Source organism: Sapajus apella, unplaced genomic scaffold, assembly GCF_009761245.1.
Source record: "Sapajus apella isolate SASKATOON/1434 unplaced genomic scaffold, GSC_monkey_1.0 scaffold55, whole genome shotgun sequence".
Taxonomy (NCBI): domain Eukaryota; kingdom Metazoa; phylum Chordata; class Mammalia; order Primates; family Cebidae; genus Sapajus; species Sapajus apella.
This window is the reverse complement of record NW_022436995.1, coordinates 15,222,165-15,237,341: the sequence shown is the minus strand read 5'-3', so window position 1 is coordinate 15,237,341 and position 15,177 is coordinate 15,222,165. Positions and strand designations below refer to the sequence as shown.

Below are 15,177 nucleotides of genomic sequence, written 5' to 3'. Positions count from 1 at the left end.
AATTGAATTCAACCACACATTCAAGTTGGGGTGCGCTGTCCCAGGTTCACTCCACCCTTCCCCGTTTCCTCTCTGTGCCTGTCTACTTTGGCTGTGCCCCCTGGTGGCAGCAGCTGTGGCAATGTTGGTGTGTGGACCTCCCAGGACAAGGGGAAAGCGACTATGCCCTTCTCTTGCGTCCTGCCAGGTGTCTGCAGCCTGGCACCAGCTCCAGCCAGGTCTTCAAGCAAGGGACCTGGAGATGTTCTTTTCCAATTTCTGCATGGGGAATTGAGGCAAATTCTGGGCGTTAGAGTCAGAATTATGTGAGGCTGAATCAGGGGAGTCTGGGGTCCTGAGAGGAGAGACCTGAAACCCTCTAGAGCATGTGGGGAGCTGGGTGTGTGTTCAGGCCAGTTGGTTGCTTCTCTCTGTGCGTCAGTGTTCCAGGTACCCTTGCAGGGACTGAGATCCTGGGGACTCCTGGAGCCTGGCTGCATGGCCTGGCCACCCTGATGCCCTTGTGTTCTCCGTGACAGGCCAGCAAGGCCGAGGAGAATAGCTCCGACAGCTTCGTGCACTCCATGGACCCACAGCTGGAGCGGCAAATGGAGACCACCCGGAACCTGGTGGACTCCTATATGGCCATTGTCAACAAGATGGTGCGGGACCTCATGGTTGGTCTCAGGCCCAAGACCACCATGCACCTCAAGATCAACAACATGCATGCACCGCCTCATGGGGGCAGGGAGCTCCTGTGGCACTGGGGACGCATGTGGCCATGTTGTCCTGCGGGAGATGCCAACCAGCCCTATGGTACCAGGTCCAGGGAGGGAGGCATGGTCTAGACCAGAGCTGTTCCATAGAAATATAGCATGGGACTGTGCACAGTGGCCCATGCCTGTAATCCCAGCACTATGGGAGGCCAAGGCAGGAGGATCGCTTGAGCCCAGGAGTTTCAGACTAGCTTGGGCAACACAGTGAGAATTGGTGTCTACACAAAAATTCTGAAAAATAGCTGGGCTTGGTGGTGGCATATTCCTGTAGTCCTAGCTATTTGACAGGCTGACTTTGGAGGATCGCTTTGAGCCCACCTGCACCTGCGCCCTCCCCTGCCCAGCCCTCCCCCAGCTGCTGCAGCTCCTCCTGCTCTGCGCTTGCCTCGCCAGCTCTCTCCTTGCTTTTCTCTCTCCCATTTTCTATCTGCTTTCTCTGCAACTGCCAGCCAATTGGGTCAGGGAAGTCCATCCCATCCTGAGAGTCCCAGGCCCCCCTTCGACCTCTACACAGATCCCCCCTCCTGTCGGAGACCTCCCTTTCCAAGCCTGTCTGGGCGGCTGTTCTGAGACTCCCCCAGCCCTAAAGCCAGCCCCTTTCACTTGTGACTTAGTCCATTGTAGCGGTGAGCTGACACATCCAGGTGTGACTGTCCCCCTCTGTGGCATGCCCTTGTCCTGTTCTCGCCTCTGGCACTGGAAATCAGTGACTGTGCTGTCCCTGTAGAGTCTTGTGGCCCAACAAGAGAAAGCTGTCCCCTGACACTACCCTCCAAAGTGCAGGACCTCCAGTGAGCCTCCCTGTCACCCAGGCCCCGCCATCCCTTCCACTCCTGCCAAGCATGGGGTTGCTGTGCAGGCAGCCCGGTGGCCTGACAGTCTCTACCAGTCCTGCTGTCCCTCGGCTGAGAGTCAAACCCATTTCTGGATGATGGGGGATATGTCCTATGTGGACTGTGTTCTCTGTGGAGCTCAGGGGAGGGGAAAGACCAAGCCATTTCTGCGATGCTGTCGGGTGCGGTAAAAAGGCCATACCCTTTCCAAGGGACACTTTTCCTGGAAAGCCCCTGGAGCTTAGCTAGTCTTATCCTGTGAAGCCGGCTCTGGCCACTAGGGAGCAGGAGGGCCATGAACTCAGCCTGGAGGGAGGCTGCGGGGCAGCTGGCACTCTGGTGGGACACACAAAACAGGCCACCAGGTGCAGACAGGAGAGGGAGGCAGGGGGATGGAAGAAAGACCCCTGGGGTGGTTGGAAGTCAGTGCCCTTGGGTACTGGTACCTGCCTTCCCGGCCACCGCTAGATCAGGCTTCTGAGCCTGCTGGCTGTCAGGGCCGGACGTGCCATGGCAGTCCCTGGGAAATCTCCCAGGTGTCACCGGGCAGCACACAGGTAACAGGCCTGGAAGGTCCCCAACAGCCCAGCTGGACATACTCAGACACTTGGGGCTCCTCGTTCAGTGGCACAAACTCCAGGACCAGTGAGGGAAACGGGAATACTCCAGGCCGAGCAGTGGGACTAAATCCATTTATTCCAAAATAAAAAGCAAAATAAACAGGAGTTGCATCACCAGAGAGCCACGACCCCAACCCTGCCTCCTTCCTCTGTCCTCTGCTATCAATAAACAAATTTCCCAGCCGCAAATAATTATTAAAACCTCCTCCCCATGTGCCAGTTTCAACCTCTGCTACGAACAAAACAGGGGGTGCCCCTACCCCCCGGAATATACAACATGTTACACAGATACAATATGTACACTGGGGAAGGGAGGCCAGCCCAGCAGCCCGTGCCCTCGCCTGGTCCACAGTTAGCGCCACTGTCCTGCCTCAGCTGCCGCTCTGAATAAGATGGGAGCCCCCTGAGGGAAAAGGTGCTTTGGTGAGGGGAAGGAGGCCATTAGGCTCCTCCAAACCAGCCAAGTCCAGCAGCCTCTGGCTCTTAAATAACAACCACCATCACCCAGAGATTTAAGGACTGGGCCCTGCTCAAGGTGACAAAGGGTCTGTTGGTCTCCCCCCATTAGACAGGGCTCTTGTCTTGCTACGCTAATAATAAAGGGGTGACTGGGAAGGGGTGGGAGGGACATGGTGGGGGCGGAGACTCCAGCCCCCCTTCTCCAGGCCTTGCTGACAGGGGCATGCTTTTATTTATTTTTATATTTATCCCCATGATGTTTTTTAAAAATCTCATAATTTCCTTTTCATAAATTTCATACTTCTCATAAAATTTTTCTACTTTTTATCCACAACGTTTTTTGCCACAACTTTTCCACATTTTTTGTCCCATAACTTTTTTATCCCATAACTTTTATTAGTTTGCGTTCTTTTAATGAACACACTTGCATAGCTATATAACCATTTCGTAAAAATAAAAACACATTATCTCATGCCAAGTGTGCCCAGCATTTGCAGAGTCTCCATATCTTTAATACTATAGTTGTTAAGATGCACAAAATTTTAAGGCAAAAACAGCGCTTTGCAGCAATTCAATAATTTATTACATTACAGGAGCATCACAGCAGCAGTCAATAATGCTGCTTTACACAAAAGGCTCAGGATTTTCATCTTACATTCTGTTCCCAAGAGTTCATACGTTGGTAAAAGTCATTCTTAGGAAACTTGGCAACTAAAGCTTTGGACTGGAATTGGCATTTCTTTCTCTACTTTTCCTTCCCCTGGTTTCTTTTAAACTATGACATTCATATTTTAAAACGTTTAAGTAATTTCATAACATTAAGATAGCAGTTACATGTTTTAATAGCTATCTTGAAAACGACTCTTAAGATAAAGTTTTGGAGAAGCTATATTACGGATAGGATAGGACTGAATTACATTTTCAAATTTTCTTAAAATCAGCTTTGGTTTCAGAACTGATTTTTATCATTTCTGGAAAATCTATCAGGTTTAATGAAATCCTTTAAAAATGATTATCATATATTGTACTCTTTAAATAGGCATTTTGATTCTTCCTACAGAAATTCAAATTCATTCAGTTGAACCCACATTTGAAAATTCTATGTATTTTTGTAATGACCTCTGAACAGAGACGCTGCCATTGAGCAGGCCTCTGGTACAGCAAACATGGTCCATTCAGGAGCTGTGAATACAGCTCTAGGTGAGCCCTGAATCAGTTCATAGTAGATTATGCTAAATAGTGAGCTGTTATTGGAGGTGTGGATGAGGACGTTTGTTGTTGTAATACTTGTTTGCACCTTATTTTAAAGAATAAATGAAACATTTTTCTGGTTGCCTTTTAAACATTTTAAATGGAGGGGAAGAATAGGGGCAGGGAATTATTAGGTTACTTCTCATGCATCAGTGTTATAAATTCAACATATAGACTGACAACCTAAATTAATGGTGGAACACAGTTCTTTTCCTTTTTTTTTTTTTGTATCTGTTTAATGAAAATAAGAAGGTACAACCCAAGTTTTGTACTCTGACTAGAGGGATTCCACTTCAAGGTCTGAAAGTAGGACTTTTACCTTAAAAACAACCACGACAAACAAAAACTATCACACAGGATGGATAAGAAGATGCTTAAACAGTTTTGTGTGGATCTTGTTGCTGCTGAACTATGGCATGAGCCTTATAGATTGTAAAATAGAGATAGTCGGAGCTAATGTACAGAATTAAATTTTTAAACTTTATTTGTTGTTAAATTTTGTGAAGTTTCAGTTATCTAAAATAAACATACACAAATATGAAAATAAAATAAAATTCTATGTTTTTGATAAATGCTAACCTTCTGATGTTGCCTTCTAAGCAAATTGAAAGCTGCCTTCTACTGAATGAGGAAGAGAAAAAATACTTGGCTGAATGAAGTACTGCAAAAAGCTTGCATGCACTTTGAAGAAAGACTTAAGTCACTGTCATATGACTTCCATTCTTTTTAGTTTTTTCTTAAATAGATGACAAAATGCCTACACAGAGTGATATTTCAGTTACTATAGTAAATGTATTTTCCAGTCTGACATTCACCTTAAATATGCCTGTATGTGATTTACTCCATAGGTACTTGATGAACGCATTATTGTCAGATTGGGTACAGATGCTAAACACTATCTGAAGGTCATCCCTAGTCATTTCTATTTCTTAGGGTAAAAGTGAAGTGATTTGAACTATGAAAACCCCTTTGAAATAATTTATCAATGTATCAGATAAACGCAGTTTCAGAATGATTAAGAAAAACTGCTTGACCAAATAATGTGGCTGATTAACAGTGGTAGGATTTCTAGCCCGGTGGTTTAAAATGGACTGAAAGTTCTGTTCTGTGTTTTATTCCTGAACTTGCCGCTTTTGCATTCTTTGAGTTCAGTTTAAAGACAGTTACTCTGAGTCCATTTTCAGAGGTACGATTTCTAGCCTGAGGGCTGAAAATGGACTTAGAGTAACTGTCTTTAAACTGAACTCAAAGGATGCAAAAGCGGCAAGTTCAGGAATAAAACACAGAACAGAACTTTAAGTCCAGTTTAAACCCCCAGGCTAGAAATCATACCACTGTTAATCTGCCGCATTATTTGGCCTAACAGTTTTCCTTGATCATTCTGAAACTGCATTTATCTGATACATTGATAAATTCCTACAATTTGGAAGAGTTAGTTCAAGTCACCAGGACCCAATATTTGTACTCTTTTAGGGAATGCAGGGAAATGTGTTATTCCATCTGTAAAATCCTATTAATGATCTCCTATTAATGTCATATTTATGAAAGTATCATGAGGATGCCAAATGCTAAGCATGGAGATGGTCAGTAACTAGGAATCTCCACTTCAGGGAGCACACATACATATGTCCCTCCATCCTAACAATGGGACGTATTTTGGCACACAGACATTAGAACTCCATGAAGTCCCAACTGTTGATTCTGTCCCAAGCATCATAAAGTTATGATTTAGGCAATGTCTGACTGAAATAATTCATTCATAATGTAGAGGCACATTAACAGAAATCTTGCACAAAATATGCCTCTAACTGAAACCGAAAGATATCAAAACATATTTCACTCTTGGTAAAGAACTTGATGAGGAAATAAAACTCTGTGATTGTACAGACACTTTTCCTGATAATACGTTGACATTCGCAAACAGTAGATGGCACTGCAGTCTATAAACATTTTAAGTTGCATAAACTTGATTTTCAAATATAGTACAATTCTCCCTACTGAGACTCCTTTTTGTTTCAGCCAAGTACTCTCACATGTATTAGTTTATAATAATGTCTGTGATTATTATTTTTTGTTTGTGATGATTGTTTAAAGTCCTTTTTATTGAAGAAAACGAAGGCAATTCCTATGTCAGAGTAACCAAGGTGGTTGAAGAATAGGTATTAGCTAGAGAAGTCTGGATGGTCACATCAGTCTTGTAGCCTCAAAGAAGCTCCATGAACACAGAGGGATGCCAGGTGTCACACGGCTTTCCTGCACTCTAGTCCATTAGTGACTACAACCTGTATGCCTGTTCCAGGGACATTTACACTTTTTAAAATTTTTATTAAAAATTTTATTTCCTTTTCTGGATATTTAAACTCTTAAAGCGTTTCTTTTTGTTGTTGTTGGAGATGTTTTATAAAAACGGACATTTTATCAGCACCTTGCTATGTGAACTGTAATAAATACCAATTTTTAAAACTGTGAAATGATACAAACAGATAATCTCATCCGTGGTCTCTTTCTGTGTGCAAGGCACTATACCAAGTGTCCTAAGACATTAACTGTTCAGTCATCAATATTTAGTGCCTATCCACTCTATGATACAAAGTTCCATTCATATATATATATATACATATATATACATATATATATTACACTTTATCTTAAAGGATTTCTTATGATCTTTACTAAATACATTAAGAAGAATGCCAACCAGTGCCCTTTTGTGTACTGAAACTTAGAGTCACGTCATTAAAACAGGTAACATAAACTCTGACTTTACCATGTATTATAGATATAAATGCTCTAAGCTAGGAAAGATTTTCCACATCCACAGTCAAAGATGGGAGCCTTTTAATCCTCAGAAATCATCCCTTTTTAGGTACAGCTGCCGCAGCTCATGATGCATTATCTTCATGAGCCCAAGGCACAGAAAAACCCTAAGAGAACTGCCACAGCACAGCGCTCGTTCTTGGCATGGGAAAGAATGAAATACTCTATTCTGCACATAACGGCCAGAGCAGGCCACTTTCCTCTTCGGTGAGATGTTAAAAGCTCCCAAAAATGTTATTTCTCCCATTTGCAATGCACAGAAAATGGAAGAAAGGCTGTTTCCAGTTCTCGGCTTTTCAACAACTCTAGATGTCAGTACTCATAGTGGCACCTTACAAATAATAAACAGTGTGCACGTGAGGACAAAGCACACATTGAGCTAATTAAGAGGTCACTGTAATTAGGATTCGATCAAATACCATAGCAGAACATAAGCAAATTGTATCTGAATTCCATAATGAATATACATGCTGCAATAACGTTAAAAACCTTGGCAGCCTATTCCAAACTAGCGAGAATGGTTTTGTGCCGATAGTGGGTCTTGGTGTGTTTGAACTCCCACCACGTAAGGGCAAACTCGATAGGCGTGCTAATGACCTACGATTATCAAATTAAAAACGAAAAACGCTAAAGGTTGCCAGAGTGAACATCAGTGAAAGCCACATGAAGACCCACTCTCCTTTAACTTTTAACAAATAAACTATAAATTAAAAGCACAAATCATCATGAGTGGCTCTAACATTCAAATAAAGTAAACATGTAGAGGACTAATCCTATAACTTTGTTCCTTTGTAAATTTCTTGGCCAGCTCTTAGCTGATGGTGATGTTTACCTCCTCCTTCACAGCAGCCCGGTAAAAGCATGGCATAGAGGGACTACTGCCCAAGGGTCGGTGTTGCTGGCCGTCTGCAGCTCACACAGCCGTGAGCAATCTGCTGTGCAGTGGGGTGTGGTGTACCCTCCCTCCTGCAGGCTCCAGGCTGTCACTGTCATCGTCCGGGCTCATCTCATAAAATTCTTTGGAGAGAGGGAGGTGGGGATCTGAGTACAGTGCCAGCCTCCCCTGCTCCTGCCTGCCCACCCCACCTGAGGGCTCTACTCACCATCCTTGTCAGCAGCACCAAGCTCCTGGGGGGCTGGGGCCCCTGGAGTGGAATCATTAGCAGGGTGCTGGACCTCGTGGCCGATCATAAGCTGCATCACTGGGCCCTGCAGCTCCAGCAGCTTCACCTGGAGATAGGGGTGCTCAGCTACCATGCGGGTGCCGGCACCCACGCTCATACCCACCTCCATCCCCTTCACACCAGCAGAGATGTTGTACACCTTACCTTCATCCCCTCCTCGGTCTCGGACAGCATGCTAACATCGTTCTTCTTCTGGTGCTGGGTCATGGCCACTGCTGTCTGATGGTCATTTGGTTTGATGGACTTTCCTGCGGGAGGACAGGCTCAGACACTGGGGGCCCTCCCACCACCCTGCAGCTCCCCTGCCCTGCCCTGGCCTTCTGCTCACTTATCATGTCTCTCTCTCCAGAGAGCTGGATGAGTCCGAGTTCTAGTTTTACCACCCGCTCCTTCAGGTCCGCATTTTCCTTCTCGAGGGCCATGAACTCATTCTGGAGCCAAAATAATGGGGTCACATCTCGGCAGCGACCTACCCCACCCCACCCTTCATGGCACCTGCCAGGACTCACTCACCTGTAGCTTGTCGATGGCGCCCTGCAGGGCCCGCTGGGTCTCCCCACACCCACGGTGGCTCCTAGTCCCTGTGGCTGCGGTCGCTGCCTCTGGCTCCCTCAGGGCCGAGGCCACCGGGTGAGCCTGGTGCTGGCTGCACACCTGTTGTTTCTGGAGCTGCTCACAGAGCCGTGCCTGCTCCTCCTGGGCACGGGCTCCAGCAGCGTTCAGAAATGGCACCTGAAGGCAAGAGGGGAGCATTCTTGTAGGGGCATACATAGGACAGACGGGGCAGGGAGGTGGAGCGCAGCCCCTTCCCTCGGGGCCTCGGAGACTGCACCTGTCAGTCATGATGGTGTCTGAACACCAGCTCCCGGAATGGGTGAGGGTCCAGCGGAATCAGAAGGCAGAGAAACCAAGAGCATAAGGGGGTCTGGGAGGGACCACAGAGGAAGGTGGCCTGCCCAGGCACCTGGCCCCTGGCTCCAGCCTAAGAGACTGCCTACCTTGCCTAGAACCCCATGCCTCCTTCCCCAGCCTCAAATCTCACGTCCTTCCTTCCACCATTTAAACTGTAGGCCACAGACTGGGGAAAAGCACAGGGAGCCGACCACCATCTGCCAAGTGTGCTACATGCCTAATGCTTTCCACGCATCATCTCATTTAATCCTCAGCACCCACGCAAGGAAAACGCTAACTTCCTTTGGAAGTTAAAGAAACAGAGACTGAGAGATGCAAGTAGTTGAATGGTGACTAGTGGAATCAAGGCCGGAATCCAGTTTGGATCTAAGGAGACTTTCATTTTGTTTTGCTTTGATTTGATTTGCTCTGTTTTGAGACAGAGTGTCACTCTGTGGCCCAGGCTGGAGAGTGGTGGTGCAAACTCAGCTCACCGCAACCTCCAGCTCCCGGGCTCAAGCAATGCTCATGCCTCAGCCCCCTGAGTAGCTGGGATTAGTGGTGTGCACCACCACGCCCAGCTTTGTTGTGGTGGTTGTTGTACTTTTAGTAGAGATGAGGTTTCGCCACGTTGGCCAGGCTGATCTCAAACTCCTGATCTTAAGGGATTCTCCTGCCTCAGCCTCCCAAAGTGCTCGGATTACAGGGGTGAGCCACCGCACCCAGCATAAAGAGCCTCTCACACCACTGTCTCTCTTGCCCTATGACTGGGGGGCTCCATCCCTCGAGCTGGGATGATGATGTCCAGACCTGGGAGGAGCCCAGGACTACCAGCCTTTAAAAGTCAGAGGACAGGAAGCAAGAAACGGTCACAGGACTACCCTGGAGGGTGTGGGATCACCTGCCCTCAGGGTGGAGCTGCCTGTGGCCTTGCACCTCCCCTCCCCAGAGGCCGGTGCCTGCCTCCCAGCCCTCCTGGATGGGGCAGGGGTTACCATCTCCTGTTCGCCAAGCTTCTCCTGCAGCTCCTTTCCTTCCTGCTCCAAATGCAGTACGCTCCTGTTCTCGTTCTTCTGGACAGAGAGAAGCAATCAGCGGCCACCCACTGCAGCTGGAGACCCCAAAACTTGGTGACTGCCTCCCATGGCACCAGGAAGGGTGAGGGCAGGTTAGAAAAATTGTCTCCTTTCTCCCACAGCCATCAGAGCAATGCTGTGTTCACAGGTGCCTTTAGAAGCCCCATTTCATATACTCCCCCATTTTACAGGTGGGAAAACAAAGGCCCGGAGGGATGGGAAGGAGGGCAGTCTCCCCAGGTGGGCAACACATCAGCTCCTCCTCCTGCTCCTGGAGCCCCTCCTGCTCAAGAAGCCTCTCCTCCTGTTCTCTCAGCCTCACCTCCTTCTCCCGGAGCCGCATTTTCGCCTCCTGCAGTCTCTGCTGTTCCCGCAGCTCATCTCTCAGGTACTTGATTTCAGTTTTTAGGTTTTTCTCCAAGTCAGAGTGCCCTGCTGGGGGCTTCGGGATTGGGGATTCAGCTGAGAAAGGAAGCAGACAATGAGGGCCTCTGGATTCTCAAAACAAAAAGCAAAAAAATCTCTTCTGGGTGCACAGCTCCTCTCAGGCTCCCCAAACCTGGCCTCACTGCTAATGATTCCTCACACCCAAATGGTAGCCAGTCTTCCAAGCCACTTTCACATAGAGAGCACTGTGGGTGGCTGACAACAGGCACCCCTCCCTCTTTCTGATGGGGACACTGAGGCTCATGGAGATTACAAGACTTGCCGTCTCCTAGCACAGACCTCTTTCCCTCTGCCTCAAAGCCCTTCCAGCCACCCACCTCCCTGGGGCACTCTGAGCCACCCCCACAGCCCTCTGATGCCAGTCCTGCTCCCTGGTCAGGCCAGCCCCATCTTACCCAGATGGTTTTGTAGGTGGGCAAGGCTCCCCTTCAGCTCCTCGATTTTAATTGTGTCCTGTCTTTTCTCCATTTTGAATATTTCAATCTGCCCAAAGCACAGGGGGAAAGGGCCCTGGAGAGAGGGGCTGGTGGCTGGACAGGCTACCATCTCCCTCTCTGCCCCCAGCTCCACAAAGCCCAGTCCCGGGACCACCCCTGGCTGGACTATTCTTTTTACAGATGCCCAGGAAGATCCAGTGAGCCATCTAAGGTGGGGGCTGAAGGGTCAGCTCTCACTTCTCCTGCCATTTTCAGCAATTGCTGCTGCCACCGCGCTCTCTCTATTTTGAGTTGTTGAGCATATGCGTCTCTTTCTAGCTGAGCTTTCTTAAGACACCCCGTCACCTGCAAGAATGGACCCTGAAGTTAGGAAGGGCTGTCACTGGTCCTCACCTGCTCCTGGCCACCTGGGCTCATCTTCCTTCCACATCCCTCCCTCTGCAAAGTCTCACCTCTGCCACCTGTGCTTTTAGCAGTTCCCGCTCCTGTAGAAACTGCTGTAACTGCTGCTCAAGGATTGCCCCACAGTGGCTCGAGGGCTGGAGGGTGGAGAGGGAGAAGCTTCAATCTGGAGAGCCTGGGCCATTCCACACAGTGCCCCTTAAAAGGGCTAGGGCTGGGCTTCATACACAACTTGGTCAGTAAAGATCAAGGCCCATGGTCTGGATTTTAAAAGAACTCAGTAAAGTTGGAAGGGACAGGCAAAGAGATGAAATTTACAGCTGGCTAACAGAGGCCCAGGGAGATCAGATCATATTCTATTGTTATTCCTGTTGTTACTACGCTGTTGGAACCTTTATTGAGTGCGTCACCAGGTAGTGTGGTAACAATCCCATTTAACTTCACAGCCACCATGTGAAGCAGTTGCTACCATTACCTCTATTGGGTAGATGGAAAACATGGAGTATTAGAGGTTAAGTGGTTGCCTAAGATCACTTAGACAGAGCTGGGATTTGAACACCCAGGTCCATCTGATCCTCTAAGTACATTTTTTTTCCTGCTGGGGGTGGGGGCACAGACAGGAAGGGAGAAATTAATCTTCTGCTCACTTTTTGAAAGGATGATACATTCGCATAGTCCAAAACTCAGAAGGTACAGAAGAGAAGTATCTCCCAGCCACCTGTGCTCTCTCCTGAGTGTTTTACAAATCCTTGCAGACATGTTTTATGTATACTATCATAGTACACACACACACACACACACACACACACACACACACACACACACATGTTTCCTCTCTACACAAATGGTAACATACTAAAGCTACTCTTCTGTACTCTTCTGTACTGTCACAGTACAAGTACCCAGACTCCCACCTAGGACTTGGCCAAGGCCACAGCCGGGTAAGGGCAGGGCGGGCATTTGGCCTCTGAGCTTTGCATCCAGTGCTAGCTCTCCATAGCGCCCTTCAACTCACCCACAGCAGCCCCAAGGGGAAACTGGAGCCCAGGATTGGCAGTATGAAATCAGGGGACTCCACTGGACTCTTACCAATAAGTCCATGGTGTTATTCAGTTCACTGGTTGTGACGGAGCTCAAGTCCAGGGCTATTTGTAGTTGGTGTGCGCTCTGAGGCACATGCAGAGAGGAGGAGTTGGGGGAGGATCGGGGGAGAGGTAGAGAGAACAATCATTAGGGTTGGGGTGTGTGGGGGCTGTCTCGGCTGGCAGACGGGCACCCAGCCGCCAGTGTGGGAGCAGGGTGGAGGGCTAGCCTGCAGGGTCACTGTACCTCAGCTCAGGGCCTCTTACCTCTGGATCTTTCATGGTGGCACATGGCGCAGGGCCCTCCTTGGGACCACCTGCTGCTGACTACAAGAGATGAGAGTGCACATGGAGATGTTCTGTCCCCTCAGTGTCCAAGCCTCTGACTTCCTTTCCTCCCCACCAGCTGGTAGCACTTCCTGTTCTGCCTCTCGGACCCTTTGTCCCATAACTCCTCTGTGCCAGCTCCTCTCATGGTGCTTATCTCCCACCATCCCACCCTGGGGCCCTTTCAGTGACTCTGAAAGGGACAGCCTGACAGCAAAAGGCTGTTCTCATTGGGGTGGCTTCCCCTTGAGACTGGGGATGAGGAAAACCAAACAGCAAGGACCCTTTCCTGGGTGTCCTGGGTGTTTACAGCAGGCCATGTACTAGGGATTAACAAAAACACAACAGAAATAACGAATCTCATTTCACCCTCACAAATGGAAGTCAGACAATACCGCCTCTATTTTACAGATGTGAAAGGAGAGGCCCAAAAGGCTCCAGCAACTTGCCCTAAGTCATATCCCTAGCAGATGGAGAGGCAGGATTCAAACCCAGAATTCCTAACCAGTACCCAGTAGTTCTTCCACAATCTTAACAATTCCCCTCCACTGCCCCTTGGGCCCCTTTTCCCCAGAAGCCTGGCGGGCCAAGACTCACATGGCATGGTGACTGGCAGCCATCAGAAGTGCCTGTCTCAGGGCTATTGTTGTTTCTTTTCTTTCTCCGTCTCACTCGTGTTGGAACAGCAGGGCTGTTTCTTTGTTGAAATTCTGCTAACTGTGTGAAAAAAGAGCAGTAATACTCATGAGAACTACAAGGCCCTACAGTCACAACCTACGTTACAGTTTTTACAAAATGCTGTTACACACCATCTGATTTAATGCCACCAACAACTCTATAAGGTGTGGTCACAATCACTTAGTGACTGAGAGGGATTGATATCATGGCAAAATTTTTAAAAATTTAAAAAAAAAGAAAAGAGAAAGAAAAAGCAATACTAGACCTTAAACTCACTCCTCTGACTCCAAGCTCTGGGATTTTGCCATGAATCAGCAACTGCCAGAGATCAGAATCACAGGCAGAGGTAGAAAAGTCAACATGAAGTAGACAGGAACTATACGCCATGTGGTTTAGAGTCATACAGCCTCACACGTCTGTTAGTGTTAAAAAGAACACCAGCACCTCTCACACTTTTACATCAATGTGCCCTCATGGCAGAAGGCAGCCTTTCATTAAATCTAGGAATTCATCAGAGAGAGGACAACCCAAGTCTCATTTCAGAGACAAGTCTGGTATACTCTTAGAAACCGATGTGACTGTCATCCCTAAGTACATTAATGTTTTTGCTGTCCCAAGAGACTCAAGGGAAACTGATGCTTCTGAAAGACGTCCCATGTTTTTCCCATGGCATTCAAAGTAGCCTAAGTTGAGATGATATGAGGAAGATTCAAGCTGTCAGTTTCAATTTCCCAAGATCTATTCCACAGAAGATGAGCAGATCTCACTCCAGAGGCCACTGACTGAAGGGCAGTCTGGTCCCAGAACCATGGAGAATTTGAAGATGAGGTGGAGAACTCAGAAAGAAACATGAAAGTCTCTCTGGAGAGCAGAAGCCTGAGAGAAAACCAAACCAAACCCATTCTCCCATTGCCACCCAGAGACACTGTCAATGTTTTGAGCTCACGGGGGAAGTGTAGGCTTTTCATACTGTCAATGTCTATGTTAAGGGAGTTAGGCAGCCTGAAGCCTCTTGCTCCTAGGTCCCCCATTCCCCTTCCAGCTGGAAATTTGTGACCAGAGGAGCCAGAAATGGGATGAGAATGCTTAGGGGACTGGGTCCTAAGATCGAAGGCTGGTCTTGTAGCAGTAATGACGGTTCCTAGGGAGACCGCGACATCACTACATTCCACTCCCCCTGGGGGAGGGAACCACATCAAGGAGATGCCTGAGTCACTGCTCCATGATGGGGGAGGGGGATGCAGGGCTGGGACCCAGGTCCTTGGAGATGCCAGCCCAAAGAGCACAGGGAGGTCGAAATGGAGGAGCAGGAGGGGAGGTCAGAGTCTGCAGCAGGGATTCCCAGGAGTCACCAGCCCAAAGTCACCCAGAAATGACTGATGAGGGTGGGAACTGGGAGACCCAGGTCCTTAGAAACATGAGCCCACAGAGCCCAGGGAGGTCAGGTTTGGGGCAGGAAAAGGTGAGGCCCAAGTAGGGAGTGGGGAGCCTCAGGGGTTACACCCTGAGGCTACACCAAAGTCACCTGGGGTGTTGGCAAGGGCAGCGGTTGGGCCCCTTGCTGAAGGGGTGGGGCTGACTGACAAGACATTGGTAGGGGGAGCCCAGAGGCACCGGGTTTGGGGGCCCACCCAGTCAGGTGTGTCTCAGAAGTGTTATGGACTCTGGCAGCGGTCTTGCTGTCAGAGGGGATCTGTGTGCATGTTACCTTTTTCCTAGCCGAGGCTAATTTCATCTTGCGAATTTCTTCTGACATCGCCATGGTGGGTGGGGGAGGGAGGAGCGGTTGGGGAGGGAGGTGGGGTTGGGGAGGGAGGTGGGGTTGGGGCCACATCAGCACAATTCAAGGGAGCACTGGTAAGCAGCTCCACTCTCCTACCAGGCAGTTGTGTTGACTGAGCCAGAGGACGCGGTAACC

General features: G+C 48.4%; 1 long non-coding RNA gene and 1 pseudogene across 2 annotated transcripts; one reads left to right on the top strand and one right to left on the bottom strand.

The window, feature by feature from the left end:
- Positions 1–515: 515 nt before the first annotated feature.
- Positions 516–8,438, top strand: LOC116527711 (annotated as a pseudogene). The gene is made up of 5 exons (XR_004258680.1): positions 516–795; positions 2,057–2,145; positions 6,785–6,942; positions 7,754–7,885; positions 8,154–8,438. The product of XR_004258680.1 is annotated as an uncharacterized LOC116527711 (transcript).
- Positions 8,439–12,231: 3,793 nt separating this feature from the next.
- On the bottom strand, positions 12,232–13,284 carry LOC116527730. The gene is made up of 3 exons (XR_004258694.1): positions 13,179–13,284; positions 12,522–12,581; positions 12,232–12,339 (listed from the first exon to the last, which is right to left on the bottom strand). It is a non-coding gene; the product is annotated as an uncharacterized LOC116527730 (long non-coding RNA).
- Positions 13,285–15,177: the final 1,893 nt, after the last annotated feature.